Source organism: Mirounga angustirostris, unplaced genomic scaffold, assembly GCF_029215605.1.
Source record: "Mirounga angustirostris isolate CCGP_5_RB_7025 unplaced genomic scaffold, mMirAng1.0.hap1 SCAF_10, whole genome shotgun sequence".
In the NCBI taxonomy this organism is placed as follows: domain Eukaryota; kingdom Metazoa; phylum Chordata; class Mammalia; order Carnivora; family Phocidae; genus Mirounga; species Mirounga angustirostris.
The window spans coordinates 88,970,942-88,994,550 of NW_026991718.1; the positions used below are offsets into that span (position 1 = coordinate 88,970,942).

The 23,609-nt window shown below is 46.0% G+C and overlaps 1 pseudogene; it reads left to right on the top strand.

Annotated features, from left to right (window-relative positions):
• The first annotated feature begins 21,934 nt into the window (after positions 1–21,934).
• On the top strand, positions 21,935–23,200 carry LOC123850536 (transcription elongation factor A protein 3-like; annotated as a pseudogene).
• The last annotated feature ends 409 nt before the right edge of the window (positions 23,201–23,609 follow it).

The following is a 23,609-nucleotide window of genomic DNA, read 5'->3' on the forward strand; positions in this document are numbered from 1 at the left end:
TTTTTTTTTAAGATTTTATTTATTTATTTGACAGAGAGAGAGATAGCGAGAGCAGGAACACAAGCAGGGGGAGTGGGAGAGGGAGAAGCAGGCTTCCTGCCGAGCAGGGAGCCCGATGTGGGACTCGATCCCAGGACCCTGGGATCATGACCTGAGCCGAAGGCAGACGCTTAACCATCTGAGCCACCCAGGTGCCCCAGAATGCTTTGAAGTTCTTAGGAGCGGAGGATTGCAACCTCCAAAGTGCCTTCTTTGAAGAATGTTCTCCACGCAGTGTTCTGTGTGAGCTACAGGCTGTGGGTGACAGGTCGGAGGCAGCGGTGGACAGAACCCTCCACAGCCCTCACAAGCAGGCCTAGCACTCAGGCCCAAGTGACTTTAAAAAATTAAGAAGGAACGGTAGACAATTCAAGGCATCTTGAGATCAGCATTCAGCCAGCCTCCCCACAGAACTGGGAAGTGGGACAGATAAATGACCCCATTGCAGGGAACAGAGTGTCCTGCCTGTGAAGCGCCCCTTTGATAAAAGGGTTGACAGAAAACAAAAATACACTTTCTGCTTGGAAAATGTCTGATGCGAATGCCCAAAAAAGTCCTGCGTCCTAGTCAGGCCTGAGAGTGTGGGTGTGGAGGTGGCCTCTGGCTGGGGAGAAGGCCGGGGCGCCTAGGTGGGTACTTAAAGCCCCTGGCAAGGGCACTCAGCCCCGTTGTGTCTGAAGCAGAGCTGTCCCAGGAAACTGCAGCAGGGGAAGGGTTAGTAGGGATGGACTCCATCTGAGGGGACTCTGGTTACTGACCTCCATCCAAAGAAGATAGGGACTCTCAGCATCTTTCTTCCTGGGGACCTAAGGCTGGGAGGTCTCTTCAGCAAGCCCAGACTATGATCTCTAGCTCTCGGTCCTCTGCAGATGAAGGTCATTCTCTATTATTATTGTGAATTAAATGTTATTGTTTCTCTGTTCTTCTCAGGCATGGAGAAGCTTGGGGCTGGGGCTGGGGCAAAATGGAGGCAAAGCCAGTGGAGGGCGGGATGCCCGGGCTTGTCCTCGGCAGAGTGGCTGTGCCCTACTGCCCGGCTGGTCCCCACCGGGTTGGGGCTGGCTCCTTCAGCTAAGTGCTCTGCCTGTGGGCTGGGCCAGCTCACCCCTGCCCCACATATCTGCCCCCCCGACATACCCTCCACTCCTCCCCACGTGCCCCCCACCCTTATGTGTCCCCCACCCCTGCATGCCCCCCAACCCTACATGCCCAGGCACCTTTCCTTGGCTCTAGAACCTGCTCTCTCAAAGCCAGAGTGACCTATTTCTGGGCCCACATAGAGAAGCAAGAACTGATAAAAAGAAGGTTCTCAAACTCAAGAGAATGATTTCCGTGAATACAAACTGGAGGCTTAAACTGTGCTTAGGCATTGGATGGACCTGACAAAGGGTCTGTACTGAAGAGAAAAAGGATATATGTAAATAACTGGAAATGTGACCAGCTGAGAATAGAAATCAGGATTGTGACAGAATTGTCCAGGTCTAGAAAAGCTTCCAGGATGGGAACTGGGACATGCACAACATGATAAGAAAGCAAGGCTGAATACGGGACTATTTCCTACACAGTCAAGGTAGAATCCACTGTAGTGTGGGCTGTGCCCCCTTGCGCTGTGTGTCCACAGGGGTGGGCAGGCCCTGCTCCTGTCCTGTGTCCCACGTGGGCTTGGAGGTCTGTGTTGGGAAGTAACTCCAGTCCCGAGCCACGAGCTACATTCCCTCTGGTCCTCCTGTGTGTGCTGGTTGGGAAGTGAAGTTGGTTTTTGGAAAAGCTGCAAAGTGATTCAGGGAGGTGGTGACCCAAATAGACAGTGGTTCTGGATGAGATTGCTGCTTTTGTTTGCAAGTGAAGGGGTGACTTACAGGGCAGTGGTTTCGATCAAGTGAAAGGGTATGGGGCTGGGGGAAAGCACTTGCCGGGAGGCCTGGGTCTGAGTGACTCTGGGCAAGGGAAGGCTCTAGGCCTCCTGGGGTAGCTGAGCAGAGCCACAAGCCTCTCTATAGCCTCCCTGCAGGGGCTCGTGGGCCCGAGAGCACCCAAACTCTCTCTGTCCTCCTCCTGCCTCTGCTCTTCTGTCGTTGTGCCTGGTGGGCTGGCCTCTTTCCTCAAGGCCTCTCTGCACCCAGGCCCTACACCTAGCTGCTTCTAGAAATGAATCCAAATTCCTGCAAATTAGGAAGGATCCTCCTGGCCAGTCCAGTCCTGACCTCTGCCCTACACACCCTCCTGAATCCATTAAGAATCCATGCTTTGTTTTTAAGCACATTGTGTCTCCCAACTTCAGACTTCACAGGGCCTCAGTAGTGGAAAAGCCCACATCCCTGGGTCTCAGCCCCTCCTGTCCTCCTCCAGAGAAAAGCAGCACACGGAAATTGTGGCTGCTGGGCTTGCCTCTGGGATTGAGGTGGGAGGACTTCCCACACCTGCATGCCGGGCCGCCTGCCTGAGGCAGGGGAGGGTAGGAGGATCTGCGGCTTCCTGGCACCTTTTCCCCACCGTGCACCCTGACTTAGGTGAGCTGGGCAGCACTACCCTTCTCACGGATCTGCATCAAGGATGCTGAGGCAGAGTGGGCTGCAGTCTCCTGAATGGGAAGCAGAAGAGAAATGTACTTGGCCTGAAAAGGCAAACAGGCACTTCCTCCCTACAGGGAGCCCCAGGGAAGGTCCAATGGCCGGATCCTATCTACCCGCATGCGCATTTGAATGAGGACATCAGGGACTGCTGCCCTGGGGAAGGGAGGAGGCAAGGAGCACTGTTCAGGAGGGACTCTGTCCTCTTTAAGGGTGTGGGAGACAGCAGAGCCAGCTGGAAGGGAGACAGAGCATAAATGTTGGCAGCATTTACATTTCCTACGTGAAGGCAATTTTCCGTGTGGTGAGTTACATACATCCTGCTGTGTTGTGTCCTGGAGCTGCTGTAATAAATTGCCATAGATTTCGGGGCTCAGACAATGACAGATGAAGTTGGCATCACTGGCCCTAACCAAGGGTCAGCAGGGTGCCCCTCCAGAGGCTCTAGGCGAGAGCCTGGTCCTGACTCTTAAGGCTGTTGTAGCGCTTCCCGGCTTGTGTGGGCGTCCTTGTCCTCTCCGCCTCTGTCTTCACATGCCCCCCACCCCCGGCGCCTCCTCTGGGTAGGGTCTCCCTCTAGTAAGAAGGACTCATGTGACAGCATTTAGGGCCCACCAGAAAATCCAGGACCATCTCCTCATCTCAAGACCCTTGACCTAACCACACCCACAAAATCCTTTTCTGATGCATAAAATTCGAAAAAATTCTCAGATTCCCGGGGTTAGGATGGGGTTATCTTTGGGGGCCACTTCTCCAACTCCCCTCCTTCTTGTCTCGGATATTTCTACTTTCAGTTTTCCAGTGAGGATGATTTTCAGGGAAACAAGAAGCCATTTCCAGTTGGCTGAAATGCCTCCATCCTGAATCTGTAATTCTTCCAGCTCTATTACATGCTTCCTCCAAATGCCTTTTCTGTCCCTCTCGGGGTGCCAGGGCCCCTAAAACCAGCCCAGCAGTCAAGGACTCTTGAGTGCTGCAGGCCCTCGGGCCCCTCTCTGGGGTCCTGAGAGATAGGCTGCGTTTCCAGGTGGATGAGGCTGCTCTCTTCGAGGTCTCCAGGGATCCCCAGGGGGTGGTGTCTCCTTCCTCAACTGCAGAATGGAGTAAGAACGGAACTTTGCCTGTGGGATGTCAGCTGAGGCTGCTGATGTGCACTCAGCTTAGAGGTTTGATATTAAGCCAGGTGGGAGAGTGGTGAGAGGTAGAGGCAAGTAAGGACACTTTGGGACTCCCTCCTGCCTTCAGTTCGGGTGGAAGAGCCTAGAGGCCAGCCGGCTTCATGCGGACCCTCTCTCCTTCCTTGAGCACAGTTTCTTTCCACAGTATTCCTGCCTATCCCCACATCCTTCCTGCTTCCAGCTCCCACGGCCCTGGCAGACCTGGGTTTACCTCTCACGGGTGGATATTCCGTGGAAGATGTCAATTCCGGCCTCCCGATGTCTCAAGTCACTCCACTCGGCACATGCTGGTGGGCCAGGCCCTGTCTGGGGCACTTGGGGTACAACAGTGAGCAGAGTGGCTGGTGACCCTGCCGTCAAGAAGTGCATTTGTTCACAGCAGTGAGTAGTAAACACTATGGCATGACAGAGTCAGTTAGAGGGGGTCAGTGCTATAGGTAAAAAGGAAGATGGAGACAGATGAAAAGGAGCAGGAACTCAGGGCCAGGGTGGGTGTGAGTATGGGCTAGGTCGGCATTTTTTTAAAAGATTTTATTTTTTTAAAGCAATCTCTACACCCAGTGTGGGGCTCGAACTCACAACCCCCGAGATCAAGAGTCACATGCTCCACTGGCTGAGCAGCCAGGGTACCCGAGGTCACCAGTTTGAATGAGGTGGTTGTGGTAGTGTTGCAGGATTTCTCAGCCTTTAGTTTCTGCAGTTCTTGGTCACGCTGCTTCAAAGAATGAAGAGGTGGACCAGACGAAGAGCGGTGGGCAGCAAAGCAGAGTTTATTGAGCAACAGTACAAAGCTCCCAGAGAGGAAGGGACCTGAGAGGGTTGCCACTAGAGTTTCTAAGTTTAGGGGTTTTTATGAGCTCTTTTGAGGAACTATCATAAGCAACCAGGGTGTGCTGAGTCACGCCAATTGGGGCTTTGGTCACATATCTGTCTACTTATTAGGTTAATGTCTATGTGCTGATGGTCTTTTTTGTCTGACATCTGGGGGCTTAGGTCTTAACTGCACCTTGCCAGTGATATTGACAAATGTTTTGTGGTTAATCATCTTATTTTAGGACGTTTTATGGAAGTCATTTCTGCAAAAGCTGCAAAACAGAATGCTAGAGCAGTCCTGTCTAAGCTTCAAAACAGGATGTTAGTGCCGTTTTGTCTTAGCTGTCCCGACTCCATATCTTCCTGTTGGGGACCCTGGCCCTGACTACCTAACTGTCCAACTAACTCCTAACACACTGGGAAGGTGACATTGGAACAAAGATTTGAAGGAGGTAAAGGAGGTAGTCATGTGGTATCTAAGGGAAGAGCCTTCCAAGGAAAGGGCACAGTCTATGCAAAGGCCCTGAGGTCAGAGGCATATTGAGGAGCAGCAAGGAGGCAAGTGAGGCTGGAGTGAGTGAGTCAGAGGGAAAGTGTGATAGCAGATGGAGTGTAGGAGTTGGGGGTTGGGAATGGGGGGAGCACAGTGTTGGACCACTGCCAGGACTTCCCAGAGATGATCAGACATAGCCCTGGTGCCATCATGGCTGTAAAGCCTTCCCTTGCTTTATGCTGGAGGGAGGAGCTTGGAGAATGGACCACCCCAGCTTCAGCAGGTAGAGGAGCTAGAGATGGTGCATGGCTCCCTACAGATATTCTAGCCTTCTAGGGCCAAGGAAATTTCCCTGGTCACCATGAACTGGTGTTGTCATTTCCAGGTGCCCAGGATCCCCAGGACAAGTAGGTCGTGGACCGTCCTAACAGGGGTAACATGAGGCCACCAAGTGAATCCTGAGCACCATGCCGGCCACCATAGTAAGAGTCACCCACTCTTACACAATGATTAGGGCCTCCACTCTGACTGCTGTCGCAAATCCCTTTGCTGACTTCTTTCACCTTGCCCTCAGACCCTGTTGGACTTTCCTCTGCAATCTCCCACGGGGACCTCACCTACACCTTACATTACTCTTGGCCACATCTGGCCCTTTTCACTCACATCCTGCCTCCATAGCAGACTCCCCAGCCTGGCCCCCAGCTTCCTTTTTATCCCTTCTCTTCTTATCTGGACTGCAAATACCATGACTTCTGCTTTCAGAATGACTCTGGAGTCTGCCCATGGTGCCCAGGCCCACTGTGCAGTCCCAGGGCTCATCATTCTGTTGCAGGAAGGCATCCATGTAGCCATCCTGCAGCTCCCAGGACGGGCCTCCCAGAGCCCCATGTAGGGAGACTGCATGTCCTCATGCTCACACACACCAGCTCCATGGCCCCTGGTAGGTTTCTCTTTTCATTTCACCCCCTTGTATCCACCTTTCATAGTGTGGCTAGTTGTCGTCATGAAAAATAAAATTAACTTGTTATGAGGTTTATAAAAAAACTTCCCTTGGCATTATGCTTACATTATGGAAAATGAGAAGCTTTATCACTGGAGGCAGGAACAAACAAGGACATGCACCCTGTCTACTGTAGCCTGGTTCTGGAAGACTAGACATTACAGTCAGGCAAGAGTCAGAAGTAAGAGTAAGATATTGGGAAAATTGTCACCGTTCAGGGATTGTATGATTGTATGCTTAGGAAAGTCAGGAGAATTGGCTGAGCACCCACTGAAGGTAAAAACTCAGGAAGGAAAATTATTATACTCCTTCAATAACTTTTCCATGTATAAATAACTAGTTAAAATATTATGAAATAATATTTCACTTAAGATAGTAATTAGGTGAGGGGCACCTGGGGTGGCTCAGTCAGTTAAGCATCTGCCTTCGGCTCAGGTCATGATCCCAGGGTCCTGGGATCGAGCCTCACATCAGGCTCATCAGGGAGTCTGCTTCTCCCTCTCCCTCTGCCTCCTCCCCCCTGCTCATTCTCTCTCTCTGTCTCTGTCTCTTTCTCTCTCCTTCAAATAAGTAAATAAAATCTTTTTAAAAAGATAGCAGTTAGGTGAGACATTAACAAGATATACATTTTTTGAAAAAGATTTTATTTATTTATTTGTCTCAGAGAGAGAGAGAGAGAACACAAGCAGGGGGAGCGGCAGGCAGAGGGAGAAGCAGGCTCCCTGCCGAGCAGGGAGCCCAAAGCGGGGCTCGATCCCAGGACTTTGGGATCATGATGTGAGCTGAAGGCAGCCGCTTAACTGACTCGGCCACCCAGGTTTCCCAACATATAACTTTAAAAGGGAAACCATAAGGCCTACAGAAGGAAAACTTTACAATTCTGCTTAAGAGATGAAATCTAGGTCTAAGCAGATGGGAAGAGGGAAATCGCTACCCACTAGGATGGCTCAATATTGTAAAGTTGACCACTAACCCTGAATTACTCATAAAATCAGTCAAATTCCAGTGCAGATACTGACATGATACAAGGGGGACAGTTGACATGGGGAAAGGAACAGGGAAACTGAGGGAAAAGAAGAATAATGAGGAGGGAAGAGCCCTGTTCAGTATAAAATGAATCGCAATGGTTCAGTAACGAGCCAGGTTCATACTGAAGGTTTTTATGGATTAACAGAGGGTTCCAAACTATATACAAACAAATACTCAAATTTAGTCCATGTGGTAGACAGCCTTTCAAATCAGAGATAAAAGAGATTATTCAGTAGATGGTTTAGAAACAATTGGCCATTTGTAAAAAAAAAAAAAAAAAAAGCTGAATTCTGGTCCGGTGCTGTACTGCTTCAAAAGGAATTGCCAATAAACTAAAACTAAAACTAAAACTAAAACATTCTGAAGGAAAAAAGATGAATTTGTTTTTAATTGTGAATGGGAAATGTTTTTCTAAGCAGGATATGTATCTGGAAGCTTTGATGGGTAACGCTGACTACTTGACTAGAAATATTTAAAAAAATCGCCAATGATGGAAAAGTAAACAAACCGAAGAAAACATTTGCAGCCCAAATGGCATAGGGCTTACACGCTTCTTTGAGCAACACATTTTACAAAGCGTTCTCATCAATCAATAAGAAAAATGTTTACAAACTCAACCGAAAAACGGGAGGTGCACAGAAATATAAATGAAATGGGTCAATAAGCATATAAAGGAGAGGTTTGCTCAATTTCACTCAGAATTAAAGAAATACAAATAAAAAGAACAAAGAGCTGTAACTTCTCTGCAAAGTAGCGAAAGCTAGAGGTGGGGTGATGCTCGTTGATGGTTGGGTGCAGCAGACAGCGCAGGCTTCTGAACTGTTGTCCACACACTGGGCAAGGCTTCTCTGGGGGGCTCTTGGCACTGTCCATCACAGTAGGTAGCGCCGCTCACCTTTGACAGTGCCCCCGCCAGGAACTGACCTGGTGCCTGTACCCGCACAAGTCAGCCAGGAAACGGGTGGAAATACTGTGATAATGAAAACCAGAAAAAAAATTAAGCTGTGTATCATTAAGAAATCAGTTAATGAAGAGGTTACTGCCTATGTTCTCCTCTAGGATTTTGATGGATTCCTGTCTCACTTTGCCATATATACAATGGAATATGACTCAGCCATCAGAAAGGATGAATACCCAACTTTTACATCCGCATGGATGGGACTGGAGGAGATTATGCTAAGTGAAATAAGTCAAGCAGAGAAAGTCAATTATCATATGGTTTCACTTATTTGTGGAACATAAGGAATAGCATGGAGGACATTAGGAGAAGGAAGGGAAGAATGAAGGGGGGAAATCGGAGGGGGAGATGAACCACGAGAGACTATGGACTCTGAGAAACAAACTGAGGGCTTTAGAGGGGAGGGGGGGGGATGGTTAGCCCGATGATGGGTATTGAGGAGGGCGCGTACTGAATGGAGCACTGGGTGTCACATGAAAACAATGAATCATGGAACACTACATCAAAAACTAATGATGTATTGTGACTAACATAACATAATAAAAAAATTATATAAAAAAAGAAATCAACTAATGAGATTCTGACAGCTGTACAGATTGTAATAGTACGATGAAAAACACTTTCCTTTACGTGTACACCTCCGTAAAAGGTGAAGCAACAGAATGAAGTGACTCTGTCTATGCTAATAAGGGAATATTTCCAAGACATACTATTGAGGGAATAGTAAAAAGGGTATAAAAATAGAATAACACATAAATAATTAAGCCTTTTGGGAACTTTCAGTTCTTTTACATTTTCTTTATGTTTTACTTTTGCCTTTGAATTTTCTTCCTTCCTCATCGCCAGGTGTGAACAAAGCTTCAATCCAGGGCTGGATGGTGCGCAGTCTGACATCCCTTCTGCTTTTTGCCCTGTTAACTGTTGGGTCCAGCCTGTTTCTCCCAAGTTGGCTGAGCTCTCAAGTTGGAGCTTTCCTCCTTCCACAGTGAGCAGATGCTCCCCCGATTCCCCTGTTCAGTGCTTCTCCAACTCCAACCCCCCACCCCCGACCCCTGGAGGGCCTGTGTGCTGACATTGTGGCCCCTCCTCAGAGTTTCTGACTTGGGAGATCTTGAGGTAGGCCAAGAGTGTCATCTCCAAGAAGTTTCCAGGAGACGCTGGTGCTGCTGGTCCTGGGCCCCACTTTGAGAGCCACTGCCCGAGTCAGTTGCCTGAGTCAGAAAACTGGGCCTTTTTCTGAATTGCTCCAGAGCAGGTTTCTTGGCACAGAATTGATACTCAGTTTCACTGATGGATGAATGAATTAGATTATCCCACAGATCCTGAGCAGTGGAAAGTTGTGACAGAAGTTTGTATGTGCTGGCAGGAGGAGGGTTTCATGGACGGTCCTACTCCTGGGGCCCGGGAGGCCATGTAATGCCACAGACACCCCAACCCAAGCCCTGGGCTCCACCCACACCCCCTGGCACCACTGTTCTGGGGCGTGCCCATGGCTTCCACTGCATGCTCCACCTCAGGGTCTCTCTCAAGTGCTGGAAAGCCAAGGAGGGTGGGTACCAGCCCATCCTCCTAGCTTTTGGGGGGAGCATCCTCCAGGTACATGCCTTGAAGTCCCCAGAGTTCCCAGGGGATCAGAGCCCCTGTTGGCCTCCACGTTACCGATGCTCTATCCTGCCTTGTCCCACTTCCCCACCCCCTCTTGCTGCCTCCCAGAATTGCCTTCCAAATAAACCAGATCCCTGTGTCAGGGCCTGCTTCTGAGGATAGGCCCTTACCCCAGTTGCCTGGCGACCATCTTCTTTCTGGCCTTCTTAGCTTGACAGTGATACCCAGAGACTCAGTGCAGACCGGGGGTTGCACAGGGGCTTCTGAGCCGGCCATTTGGGGTGACAGGCACCTGCTGCTGGTGGTGGTGCAGCAAGCAGATTGGGCCTGTAGCTAATTACCCCTCAGGCCATGGGGCCTTTGTGCAAGGCCAGAGATAAGTGCTCCAGAGAGAGCTGCCCTTTGGCCCTGTTCCTATCTACTGAATGTCTGCAAAGAAGGGTAGATAGGAAGGGGATTCAATTTCAGGGCTTCTGATTTGTCAGGTAACTCCTGCACAAGGGGCAGGGCTCTCCTATAACCAGGGGCATCTGAGGGAGTCCCCATCCTCTGTGCATGGCAGTAGCTGCCTCCTTTCTTGGGTGGAAGGATTTGCTTCTACACATGAAGCATTAAAACAGTTGTGCTCTCCCCTTGCCCGCAGCCCCCCATCCCCTCCAGAAGCCTCCTTCACAAGTGGCCACTTCTCCTACTGCCTGCATGAAGAACAGGCAGTTTTGGTGGGGAATTGGTGGTTGGCTTGGGTGAGTTCCCCCAGAAGCAGACAAGGAGGGATATGGGTTTGAGTGTGGTAGTTTATCTGGGAAGCGCACTCAGGGGCTCCGGGAGGGGAAAAGGAGTGAGATGGGGGAAGAACTAGCTTGTGCAAAGCTGTGGGCCTAGGGCTCAGCCCACTGGGGCCCTCTGGGTGATGGTGTGTAGTGACCCCAGAGTTGTTCTGACCAAGACGCTGTGAAGCTAGGCTCTCTCTCTCTAGCCCCCATTTCTAATCAGCTAAGGGCTGCTTCTGGGGCATTAACTCTCTGTCCCTTGTGGCCTGGCCCCACCATGCCAGGAAAAGCCCTCGGCAGAGTCTTCAGGGCCTGCAGGGAGGTATTGGCGGGTAGGGAACCATGAACTGGGGTTTTATGGACAGGTCACCCACAGTATTGACTCTGCCCACCATTTTTTATTGAAATATTTGGGAATATGGTAGCTAATATAAAACCTTTCAGAATTAATGTGGAGCAGAGTCTATTTAAATGAGAACAAAACTGTATTATCTGTGCTTCCAGCTAATTGGATGGCTTGGGGACTAGAGAGGAAGGCATACAGCCCCTGTGATCTGGATTTCTGTTTAACAGAACCAGCACAGGCCAGCATCTTGCAAAGTCACTTGGCAGCACTATTATCTTTAATTGCTAAATACATGTGGTTGCTGAAAATCTAAAATAATATATTACAAACTGTATTTAAGGCAATAAAAGAATTGGTGCTATTAGGAGCTGGGAGAAAATTAACAATCTTTAAGGACCTTGGTAAACAAAGACTGCGTTGCACTTTTCAAGCACAAAAATTGCAGGGACTTCTTTATTCATGTCAGAGGAGAGAACACCCCACACTCAGCACTGTTTGGTGACAAGATTTTAGATACAGTGGCATTGCATCACTGGGGCGATGAACCCAATCTCCACACAGGGAGGCAGTTTTACGGCTGGCATGTGTGAGGTGGCTGTGTACCTGGTAGAAAATAAGAGGATTTGCAATCGAAGATAACTCTTCCCCCTCTCACCGTTCTGTGCATTTGCTATTGTTAGCCAGCAACTATCTTCTGGTCCTGCCCACACCCGATTTCCTTTTAGGGAATGATACTTTCTCCTTTGGGTTTGGTTTGATGGGACCAGGCTGTCTCCACACCAAGGGGCAGGCGTGGGAGCTGACTCAGGCCAATGCATCTGTGTGTCTGCATCTCAAGGAAAGTGACCGAGTCAATAGTGGTTGGATTCGTTCAGCCCAGGGATGGTAGCCTGGAGAGACTGTTTATTATGATTCTCTCTTTTCAAGTTCTTTTTGGTGGTCTACGGGGGGGCCTGCTTCCAGCCTGTTGAGTCCAGCCATGCCATTTGAATGTACGGGCTTCTGATATCCTTCCTTTGAATTCTCGTTTTCATTTTTTTCCAACTTTTTTTTTTATTGAGGGAAAATTGGTATATAACATTACATAAGTTTCAGGTGTATAAGATTATCGTTTGACATCTGTATACACTACAAAGTGATCACCATCAAAAGTCTAGTTATCATGCGTCACCCTTCGATTGACCTATTTCATCCACTGCCCACCTCTGACTCCCTTCCCCTCTGGTAATCATCAATCTGTTCTCCATATCTCTGAGTTTGTTTTTGTATTGTTTTGCTTTTTCATTTGGTTTGTTTTTTAGATTCCAAATATGAGTGAAATCATGCAATATTTGTCTTTCTAGGTCTGACTTATTTCATTTATCATAATGCCCTCAAGGTCCATCCAAGTTGTCTCAAAAGGCAAGATTTCATTACTCTTTATGGCTGAGTAGTATTCTATTGTGTATGTATACCACATCTTCTTCATTCATTCATTCATGCATCAGCAGACACATAGGTTTTTCCCCTATCTTGGCTATTGTAAGTAATGTTGCAGAGAGCATGGGGGTGTATATATCTTTTAGAACTAGTGCTTTCATATTCTTTGGATAAATACCCAGAAGTGCAATAGTCGGGTCATATGGTAGATCTATTTCCCGCCCCCCAGAATTTATTTACTTATGTCTGTATGTATTTATTTATTTAGAGAGCGAACGCAAGTGGGGGGAGGGGCACAGGACGAGGGAGAGAGAATCTCAAGCAGACTCCTTGCTGGGTGCAGAGCTGATCATGGGACCTGATCTCATGACCCTGAGATCATGATCTGAGCCGAAATCGAGTTAGATGCCTAACCAACTGAGCCACCCAGGCGCCCCTGTTCTTAAGTGTTTGAGGAATCCCCATAGTGTTTTTCACAGTGGCTGCAGTAACTTATATTCTCATCAATTTGCAGGAGGGTTCCTTTTTCTCCACATCCTCTCTAACACTTATTTCTTTTCTTTTTGATAATTGCCATTTTAACAGGTGTGAGGTGATATCTCATGGTGGTTTTGATTTGCATTTTCCTAAGAACTAGTGATGTTGGACATTTTTTCATGTGCCAGCTGGCCATCTGTAAGTTTTCCTCAGAAAATTGTCTATTCAGATCCTCTTCCTATTTTTCAAATGGGTTGTTTTTGTTTTTTTAATGGTTGAGTTGTATGAGTTCTTTATATATTTTGGTTATTAATACCTTGTCAGATATATGATTTACAAATATCTTCTCCCATTCAGTGGGTTGCCTTTTCATTTTGATGATGGTTTTCTTCCTTGCACAGAGCTTTTTAGTTTGATGTATTCCCATTTGTTTATTTTTGCTTTTGTTTCCTTTGCTTTTGGTGTTAGATCCACAAACAGATCACTAAGAGCAGTGTCAAGGAATTTGCCACCTATGTTTTCTTCTAGGACTGTTATGGTTTCCGATCTTGCATTCAAGTCTTTAGTCCATATTGGGTTAATTTTTGTGTGTGGTGTAATGGTCCAGTTTCATTCTTTTGCATGTTGCTGTCCAGTTTTCCCAACACCACTTATTGAAGAGATTGTCCTTTCTCCATTGTGTGTTCTTGGCTCCTTTGTCAGAAATTAATTGCTCATATATGTGTGGGTTTATTTCTGGACTCTATTCTGTTCTATTGATCTGTATGTCTGTTTTTATGCCAACACCATAGTGTTTTGATAACTATAGCTGTGTAGTGTAGTTTGAGATCAGGGAGCATGATACCTCCAGCTTTGTTCTTGTTTCCCCAGATTGTTTTGGCAATTCAAGATCTTTTGTGGTTTCATACAAATTTTAGAATTATTTGTTCTAGTTCTATGAAAAATGCCATTAGAATTTTGATAAGGATTGCACTGAATCTGTAAATTGTTTCAGGTAGTATGAACATTTTAATAATATTAATTCTTCCAATCCATGGTCATAGACTATCTCTCTATTTATTTGTGTCTTCTTCAGTTTCTTTCATCGATGTCTTATAGTTTTTTTAATTTTATTTTTATAATTTTTAATTTTTTATAGCTTTAAAAAATTTTCATTTTCAGTACAGTAAATTTACTCATAAAAATATTCAAAAATGTACAATTTTTCCTTTTTAACAAAGTATAATAAAACATAAAAACTTCAAAAACAATACTTAACATTTATAATTCAAAATCAAATTAGCAGAATGTTAAATACTTACAAAACTATATCTTTTAAAAATATTTATAAAGTTATATGCAATTTTGTAGAATTGACATAAAAGAATGGCTCAAAAAATGGGAGAATTTTCCTTCATTCCTACAAAGAAAATCTGTCCAATATAAGCTATGAAGATTCTTGAGTACATGAGGTCTCTGATTTCAGTACCAAAGCCTTCATCTTTGCGCATGTAAGAACTTAATACATGTGAGGGGCTTGTTGCAATCCCTGGGACTGACTGACAGAGCTGCACTGAGCTCCCCGCCCCCCCAGAACAGTGTAGTCAAGTGGACCTTTGGCCTGAACCAGCAAGTATGTGGTTTCACAAGTGTTGATTAAAAAACTTTTTCTTTTTTTTTTTTTTTTTTAAGATTTTATTTATTTATTTGACAGAGAGATACACAGCGAGAGAGGAACACAAGCAGGGGGAGTGAAAGAGGGAGAAGCAGGCTTCCCGCCGAGCAGGGAGCCCGATGTGGGGCTCGATCCCAGGATGCTGGGATCATGACCTGAGCCGAAGGCAGGCGCTTAACGACTGAGCCACCCAGGCACTCCTCTTTTTTTTTTTTTTTTAAAGATTTTATTTATTTATTTGACAGAGAGAGAGAGCACGCGCACAAGCAGGGGGGAGCAGGAGAGGGAGAAGCAGGCTCTCTACTGAGCAGGGAGCCTGATGCAAGGCTCAATCCCAGGACCCCAGGGATCATGACCTGAGCTGAAGGCAGACTTTTAACTGACTGAGCCACCCAGGCATCCTAATTTTTAATTTTTAAAAAGATTTTATTTATTTGAGAGAGAGAGCGAGAGCAAAAGAGAGAGCACAAGTGGGGAGAGGGTCAGAGGCAGAGGGAGAAGCAGGCTCCCTCCTGAGCAGGGAGCCTGACACCAGGCTTGATCCCAGGACCCCAGAATCAAGACCTGAGCCAAAGGCAGATGTTCAACTAACTGAGCCATCTAGGTGCCACTTAATGTCTTATAGTTTTAAGTCTTTCACCTCCTTGGTTAGATTTATTCCTGGGTCTTTTATTCTTTTTGATGAAATTATAAATTGCTTTCTTGCTTTCTCTTTCTTATAGTTAGTTATTAGCATAATAGAAATACCACAGATTTATGTATATTGATTTTCTATTCTGCAAGTTTACTGAATTTATTAGTTATAACAGAGTTTTTGGTGGAGACTATAGGATTTTCTATAGTAGTATCATGTCATCTGCAAATAGTGACAGTTTTACCTCTTTTTTTCTGGATTTGGATGACTTTATTTCTTTTTCTTGCCTTATTTCTTGACTAGAACTTCCAGTACCATGTTGAATAGATGTGGGTTCATCTTATTTGGAACTCTTGGGCTTCTTGGACCTTGATGTCTGTTTGCTTCTCCAGATTAGGGAGGTTTTCAGCCATTATTTCTCCTAATATGTTTTCTGGTTCATTCTCTCTCTTCTCCTTCTGGGACCCCAATAATGTGAATATTATTCTGCTTGATGTTGTCCCTTAGGTATCTTCACTTTTTAGAATTGTTTTTTTGGTTTTGCTGCTCTATCTGGGTGAGTTCTATTTTTTTTTTGTTTTCCAGTCCTCTGGTCCATTCTTTTGTTTTATCTATTCTACTGTTGAATACCTTCAGTGTATTTTTTTTTCAGTTCAGTTATTGTATTCGTTAGCTAACTTCTGTTTGGTACTTTCTTATATTTTCTATTTTTTTATTGAAGTTCTCATTGTGTTCATTCATTGTTTTCCTGAGTCTTGTGAGTATTTTTATGACCATTACTTATCTCTGTGTAAGGTCTTTTCCTGAGGTTTTGTCTTATTCTTTTGTTTGGAACATATTCCTCTGTCTCTTCATTTTGCCTGATTCTGTGTTTGTTCCTATGTATTTAGGAAATCAGTTACCCTCTAGTGCTAACAGGTTTGAGGGAGAGTTTCAAAGTGGTACTCACCAGCACCTGTGTTAGCAAGTTAGAATGAGGTCACAAAAATGGTGCCAGCCAGTATCTGTGTCTGGGGGGGGGGGTGGTTACTACAAGTTCCTGCCTTCCTGGCAGATGCCATAAGATTAGTAAGTCGCCTTCACATATGGTCTAGGTGTTTTTGTGCTGGGTCCTGGAGCAGATAAGTCTGTGCATGAACCCTTTAAAGACAGGTTCTCCATTCCCTATAGTTCTATGGTTATCCTGGATGTAATCCCTGTTGGTTTCCAAAGCCAGGCATTCTGGGATCTTGTCTCTCCTATGCAGGATCTAGGGGTTGGCATGACTGATGTGGAGCACAGACTCCTTGCTTCTCAGGGAAGAGTTCTGTATTTTGGAGATGTCCCTGATTGTGGATTACTGCATCTGGGGTGGGTTTTTTTTTTTTAAAGATTTATTTATTTGTTTGAGAGATAGAGAGAGTGGGGTGGGGAGGGGTAGAGGGAGATGGAAAGAGAGAGAGAATCTCCAGCAGACCCTCCACTGAGCACAGAGCCCAACGTGGGGCTCGATCTCACAACCCTGAGATCATGACCTGAGCTGAAACCAAGAGTCAGCTGCTTAACCGACTGAGCCACCCAGGTGCCCCTGAGGTGGGTGTTTTTTTAAACAAGCATTGTGTCTCTGCCTCTCCTATTTGTTTCAAGTTGTTCTTTTATCCTTTGTTGTGGAACATCTAGTTTTCAGAGGAAATTATTCCATATATGGTTGCAAATTTGTTGTGTTCTTGAGAGGAGGTAATTTCAGGATATTTCTACCCACCATTTTGAACCACCCCCCAGTGAATTCTCTTAAGGCAAAATGGATTTGTCTTGCTTATAACCACAACCTTCCAACTGATACACTTTACCACAGACAACTGCCTTAGGATTTGTGGCTATGACATTCTTCCCCAGACTTTTCATATCTTGTTAATGTAATGCACATTGCCTATAATGTAGTTTTGAGGACCACATCATGACATACAATACCAGTGGCCTGCCCTTATCTCTTTAGTGCATGCCAGCCAGACTCATACATGCCAACACCTGCACTCCTCTGACTCCTGAACTTGGAGCCCCAGAGGCAGCTGTCCTTGTTATGCCTTTTTTGAAGTCCTGACCCACGGAGTCTTTGAGCATAATGAAATGGTGCTTCACACCATTAATTCTGGGATGGTTTACTGTGCTGCACTAGTAACTAGAACATGTGAGGTGAGACCCGGGATCAAGCAGAACAGCCCTGGTGGAGGGCCTGGAATGAGCAGTCACAGGGTAGCAAGACCAAGGAAACATGGGGACAGAGCAAAGGTCCCTGGGTAAGAAGTGTCACAGTTGAAAACACAGCCTACAACCAGGCTGGGCTAGGGCTCAGCAGTCACCCCAAAGAATCTAGACCTTTCCAGATATTTTTTGCAATGACGGATGGGAGTTGCAGCACCAAGCTAGCCTGTGCGGCTGAGCTACATTATTTATTACAAGAATGCTAACATAAACAGCTGTATCCAAGGACCCTGTGGTTTGGTGTAACCCCTGAAGCAATTTAATTCCTTGGGCTCAAAACCAAAAGTGACACACAAATTACTCTTTCTCACATCTTTCCCTTTATTGAAATGGAAGTTATGCATCTGATTCTGATGGGCTCTCTGGTGTCTTAAAGCAAGGATTTTGTCCAGCAGTAGTTGACTGGAGAAACAATAATCTTATGGTATGTGCTTGGCCAACCTGCATGGCTGGGATGCCCTAGAGGTGTCTTGCTTAGAGCTGGATGGGTGCACACTGCTCTCCTCACATAAGCAGAGGTGAAGGGAGATACCCATTCATTTCCCTAGGCAGGGGTCCCAGATGCTGCAATCTGTCTGAGGCAGGGTAGGAACTGACCCCAGAGCAGAGTCCCTGGTAGGACTGGCCCCACATGCCCTGTAAGACATGCAGGTTTCTGATGGTCATAGTCATCATCCCTGGTGATCAAGAGGAGTGGGTACAAAGCCAGGTCTCCCTGCATTTGGTAAACAAGACTCTTGAGGCCTCAGTTCTCATGAACAAATGGAGGTAATAATTGTCCCTGAGCCGCAGGGTTGTTGTGGGGACTAATGAGATATATATAAAATGCTTTAATGTTCACAGGATATTTAATAGATGCCAGTCGCATTCCTCCTCCTTTGTTTTCTTTTTAACATGTGAGGGCTTGAGTGCAGACTCTGTTTGCCCCCTCCACCTGCCTGCAGTGGAAGCACCATAAAACCCCAGGGCACTTGGAAAATGGTTTGTAGAACCATGGCTCTGCCTAATTTCCCAGTTGATGAAAGTGGAAGCTGGGGCTCAGATGGTGAAGTGATTGTTCTTCCAACACACCTGAGAGTCCCCTGGCTAGGTAATGTTGGACTCATGCTTGACACACCCCTCAGTGGGCTGGGACTGGCATTGAGACAGTACCTAAAATCTCCTTTGGTCTTTGATAATATGTACATTAAGCTGCCTTTTTAATTTATATATAATTTATCCTTTTATTTAATAAATATATATTGGCTAGCTCCTATGTACTAGGAACTTGGGGACAAAGTGGGAGATAAATGGACAATAATCCCTGTCATGAAGGGTTTCATTCCAGTGAAAAAGGGGAAGTCTGTACAAGACAAATCAGTAAAATGTACAGGATATTAGGTGTTGAGAATATATAAGGAAGGGGGTAGGAAGTGATGATGGAGGAGGGAGAGTTGGAGGAGGGAACAGTGAAGTCATCTAGAGGAAGAGCATCCCAGGCAAAGCAACAAAAATGCAGATAGATACCTACATGGCTTCAAGTGTTAATTAATGGCTCTGTCCCACATTATCATAATGGTCGTGGGTATGAGAAGATAAGCAGCTGAGTTTTTAGGGAAGAAGACAGTGGCTCTCTATAGAAGGAGGGGTTCTGGGAGGCTGGTAAAAGGAGGATGAAAGAGAAAGATAGGATGGATGAAGGTCCTGCCCTTGGCCACTATGTGGGTGGTAGAAAGCAGCAGCTTTGCCCAGGAGGTAATTGTGACAGTGTCTAGCTTTCCCAGTAGAATGGGTGCAAAGAAGCACAAGGTGACTGCTGCAGATATGCAGGTTGCCACCCAGAACCCCTCCCCTGACCACCGCAGTGCTCACAGCCTGACTGTTAATGCACCGTTAGGTAGGGGCCACCTCTGGACCCTGAAGTCTACCTCTGCTAGGGCACAGAATTGGGAAGCCCTTGTTTCCATGCACCTTGGCTACACTGTTCACGATCAGCTGCATCACTTATAAAGCAGACATTTGGTTTCTGATGACTTGGATAGGCTGGTATGTCTCAATTGGCATTTGATAGATCTCAATTGGCTTTGAAATTGGTAATTAGCATGTCTCTACTGGGTTCTGAACTTGAGTATGAAACAGAGGGACATGATCTACAGATCCCCCTCAAAACAACCCATGAGAGCTATGGCTTCTTGTCCAGCTTTTCTTGTGGCTAATGGCATGTGGTACTGGCCTGGCTGGCTTCTGAGACAGGCCAGCCTGTGACTGGAGAACAGAGCAGAGCAGATCATGCCAGTCCAGCAGCTGCGACCTTTGTTTCCACTGGCAATGTGCATGGAGACAGAAACTAGCAGCAGTATGTCCAGCTCTGCCAAGGCCAAGGCTCCTGGGACCATGATCTGAAGACCAGGCTCTGCCCCTCCAGCAGCCGCAGGAACCTCTGTTCCACAGGCCTGCAGGGAGAGCAGGGCCTTACCGAATGGATGATTTTTCCCATTCAAGGTGGATGGAGCGGCCCCCAGCAAGCTGGTAGATGGTGCACGAGACCTAAGTCACCAGTGGCATCCTTGCCTCACCCAGCTCACCTGAGATTATACTGTAACAACAGGGACAGAGTTTCATCAAAAGCAACCAACATTTTGATGTAAATGTCATTTTGGAGAACTGATTAATATGTCAAAATATTCAGCTCCCAAGGTATGATAAAAATAACCTGAGTTCTCTCTAATTTTATGATTTAACATTCAAATGACTGATCTAAATTCCTTTTCATAAAATCCAATTTAAACCTGTCCCCTTTAACCAGGGGTTTTGGATGGCTTCTTTGCTAAGCCCTGAATTTGCATGGGCCAGAATTCATGGTGGGAAGCCACACGTTTTGGAAGACCAGAGGCTCATGGGTTATCCTCATAATGGCACTTGCATCTGTACAGCACCTGTCAATTTTATAACATCAAAGAAAGCAGGAAGCCAGGGACGTGTTTGCTGGGCAGTCAGGCCTCTGCTGTATGCTTTAAGGGAAGTGCACTACCCAGGGAGAAATGCTTAGTTAGGTATCCTATTGCTCATTTCCTCTGTCCCATGATGGTGACCTTCAGTGTGAATTCATCCTCCTGCTTCTGATATTGCTTCTGCTCAGCTCTCAGTGGAATTTAGCCTAGCCTGGGCTCCCCAGAAAACAGAGCCTGAGATATACAGAGTACGTGCTCACCTTTTATTGTGAGTGCAATCCTAAGGAAGTGAGGGAATTGGTGGATGGTGAGGCGGGAAAGGTGGGGGAGTGAATAGGAGGTATGCCAGCTGATTTCTGGGTGCAACTGGCATGTTCAGAGAGGCCTTAAGAAGTCTCTGTGCCTCTGCACTGTTGACTCTGGAGAGGGACAGGACAGGAATGTATCTGTACCTCCCATCATCCATGGGTCAAAGTCCCCGTGTCCAGCGCTGACCCTCCTATGCATTGTCATTCCAAATTTTCAAAGAGCCATGTATGAATCAGATGGCCTAATGCTTCATCAACAGCTGGGAAATCCTGGGGTGAGTGTGGAAGGGCAAGATGTGGGTGGAGGTGGGATGCTGCCCTTTTGTGTTCCCAGGCAAGGAAGGGACAGTAGCCATTGCTGCAGCCTGCTGCAGCTATGGCAGCAGGGACCCAGCTCTAGACCCAGGGGTTCCACAGGCTGGGGCCAGTTCCTGAGACTGAGTCTGGAGGGGGATGGTCTGGCTCAGTGTTGTTTTGACACAAGACTTTGTAAAGACAACACTGAAGACTAGTTGGGAAGTACCCAACCCACACAATGGAATAAACTACTAAAAATCCATCATGAATGGACATGGCAAAAAAAGCATCATGCAGATCTAGTTAATATGGTTCTAGTGTGAACTTGACCAATCCCTGAACATGGAGATACTGGAACTGTGAGTGTGGGGCAGGTAAGGGAAGTGTCTTCACTGTGGCCCTTTTATTTTTATTTTTTTCATTTTCCCCCAACTTATTAAATAATAATTGAAAAATATAATTGTATATATTTGAAGTGTTCACTGTGGTTCTTTCATGGCTGTTTCCAGGAAGTCCATGGGCTGCAACACCTCACAGGGTCTATTTCCACTGCATTTGAGATGAGTGATGAGTTCTGGGAACGAGAACACACAATCTACACATGCACACACACTCCCACATCCTCACTTACACTCACACACACTCATACACACTCACACAGGAGTGTTAGGTTGAATTCCTTATTTAATTAGCCAAAGAACAACATTTCATCAGAGGTAAGGCAGCCGTGGGATAGAGGGTGCAGTGCCATGTGTCTCCATGTAACTTTCCTTGGACCTGGCATCCCCAGAGGGCACATAGCTGCAGGTGATTTTTCAGTCATAATAAGGTCTTGCCAGATCTGGACAGACCAATTCTTTTTTCTGTGTGCATATTAATGTTATTTTTTTCTGACCCACTTGAGGGAAAGTTGGAATCATTGTGCCCTCTACCCCTAAATATTTCTGTATATGTTCTCAAGAGCAAGAGCATACACATTTTTACTCACAGTATAATTACCAAAAATCAGTAATTAAAAAAATTTTATTGAAGTATAATTAATATACAGTGTTTTATTAGTCTCAGGTATACAATATAGTGATTCAACAATTCTATACATTACTCAGTGCTCATCAAGATAAGTGTACTCTTAATTCCCTTTATTTTAGCTCACCTCGCCGGGTTTTGTGCACTAACATGGGCCAGGAAGAGGAGCTGCTGAGGCTTGCCAGAGAGCTGGAGAAGATGGTGGCCAGGGAGAACATGGAAGGGACCCTTGACCTTCTGAAGAAGCTCAACAGCTGTCAGATGTCCATGCAGCTACTCCAGACAACCAGGATTGGAGTCACCATTAGTGGGGTCTGCAAGTGCTGCTCAGACAGAAAGGTGGTGTCCTTGGCTAAAGTCCTCATCAAAAACTGGAAGTAGCTGCTGAACTCACGTGGACCCCCACAAAGGAGAAAAAGGAGAGGAAAGAAAAGGAAAAAGGGCTTGAATGTTCTGACTGAAAGCCAGAGATAGGCCTTACTCCACCAAGGAAAAATTAAGGAGAAGAGTCCAAAGACAGGAGAGACTCTGTGGACTCCAAGTCTTCAGCCACCTTCTTTCCACAAAGGTCATTGATGGAAAGATCAAACAGCAGAAAATCAAAAGCAGAGACTCCCAAAACACCCAGCAGCACCTCAACCCCCACCTTTGGCCCCTCGTGTTCCTCCTGGTGCTCTGCTATCTTACAGGGGACTCTGTGTGGGACAAGTGTGTGGAGATGCTCTTAGCAGCCTCGAAGGCCGATGATGATTACTATAGATTCAACTGTGACAAGATGGCTTCAGAAATAGAAGATCATATCTACCAGGAGCTCAAGGGCATGGACATGAAGTACTGGAACTGGGTACAGAGCTGAATCAGCAACCTCAAGGACATAAGAACCCCAGCCTGAGGAGGAATGTGCTCAGTGGGGCCATCTCTGCTGGGCTCATTGGCAAGATGATGGCAGAAGAAATGGCCAGTGATGAGCTGAGGGAATTGAGGAATGCCATGACCCAGGAGGTTACCTGTGAGCACCAGATAGCACCACCACTGACTTCTTCCAGTGCAACAAATGCAAGAAAACTGTACCTATAACCAGGGCCAGTCATGCAGTGCTGATGAGCCCATGACTACCTTTGTCTTATGCGATGAATGTGGCAATCGCTGGAAGTTCTGTTGATAGAAATGCCAGCCAGGATTTCAGTGAACAAAGTGAGGAAGAACAAAGAGAAAACACTGAGGCATTGTAGCTGGAAGAAAAATAAAAATAAAAATAAAAATGAAAAAATTCCCTGTATTTTACCCATCCTCCCACCCACCTCCCTTTTGGCAGCTACCAATTTGTTCTCTGTACTTAAGAGTCTGTTTTATTATTCATCTCTTTTTTTGTTTGTTTGTTTTGTTTCTTAAATTCCACATATGAGTGAAATCAAGTGCTATTTGTCTTTCTCTGACTGACTTATTTCAGTTAGCATTGTAGCCTGTAGGTTCCTCCATGTTGTTGCAAATGACAAGAGCTCATCCTTTTTATGGCTGAATAATATTCCACAGTATTTATATATACCACATCTTCTTTATCCATTCATTTGTCAGTGGACACATGAGTCGCTTACATATCTTGGCTATTGTAACGATGCTACAATAAACATAGTGGTGCATATATCTTTTGGAATTAGTATTTTTGTTTTCTTTGAGAAAATAACCAGTAGTATGGTAATTCTAATTTTAACTTATAATTTTTTGAGGAACCTTCATACTGTTTTCCACAGTGGCCACACCAGTTTGCACTCCCACCAACAGTGTAAGAGGATTCCCTTTTCTCCACATCCTTGCCAACACT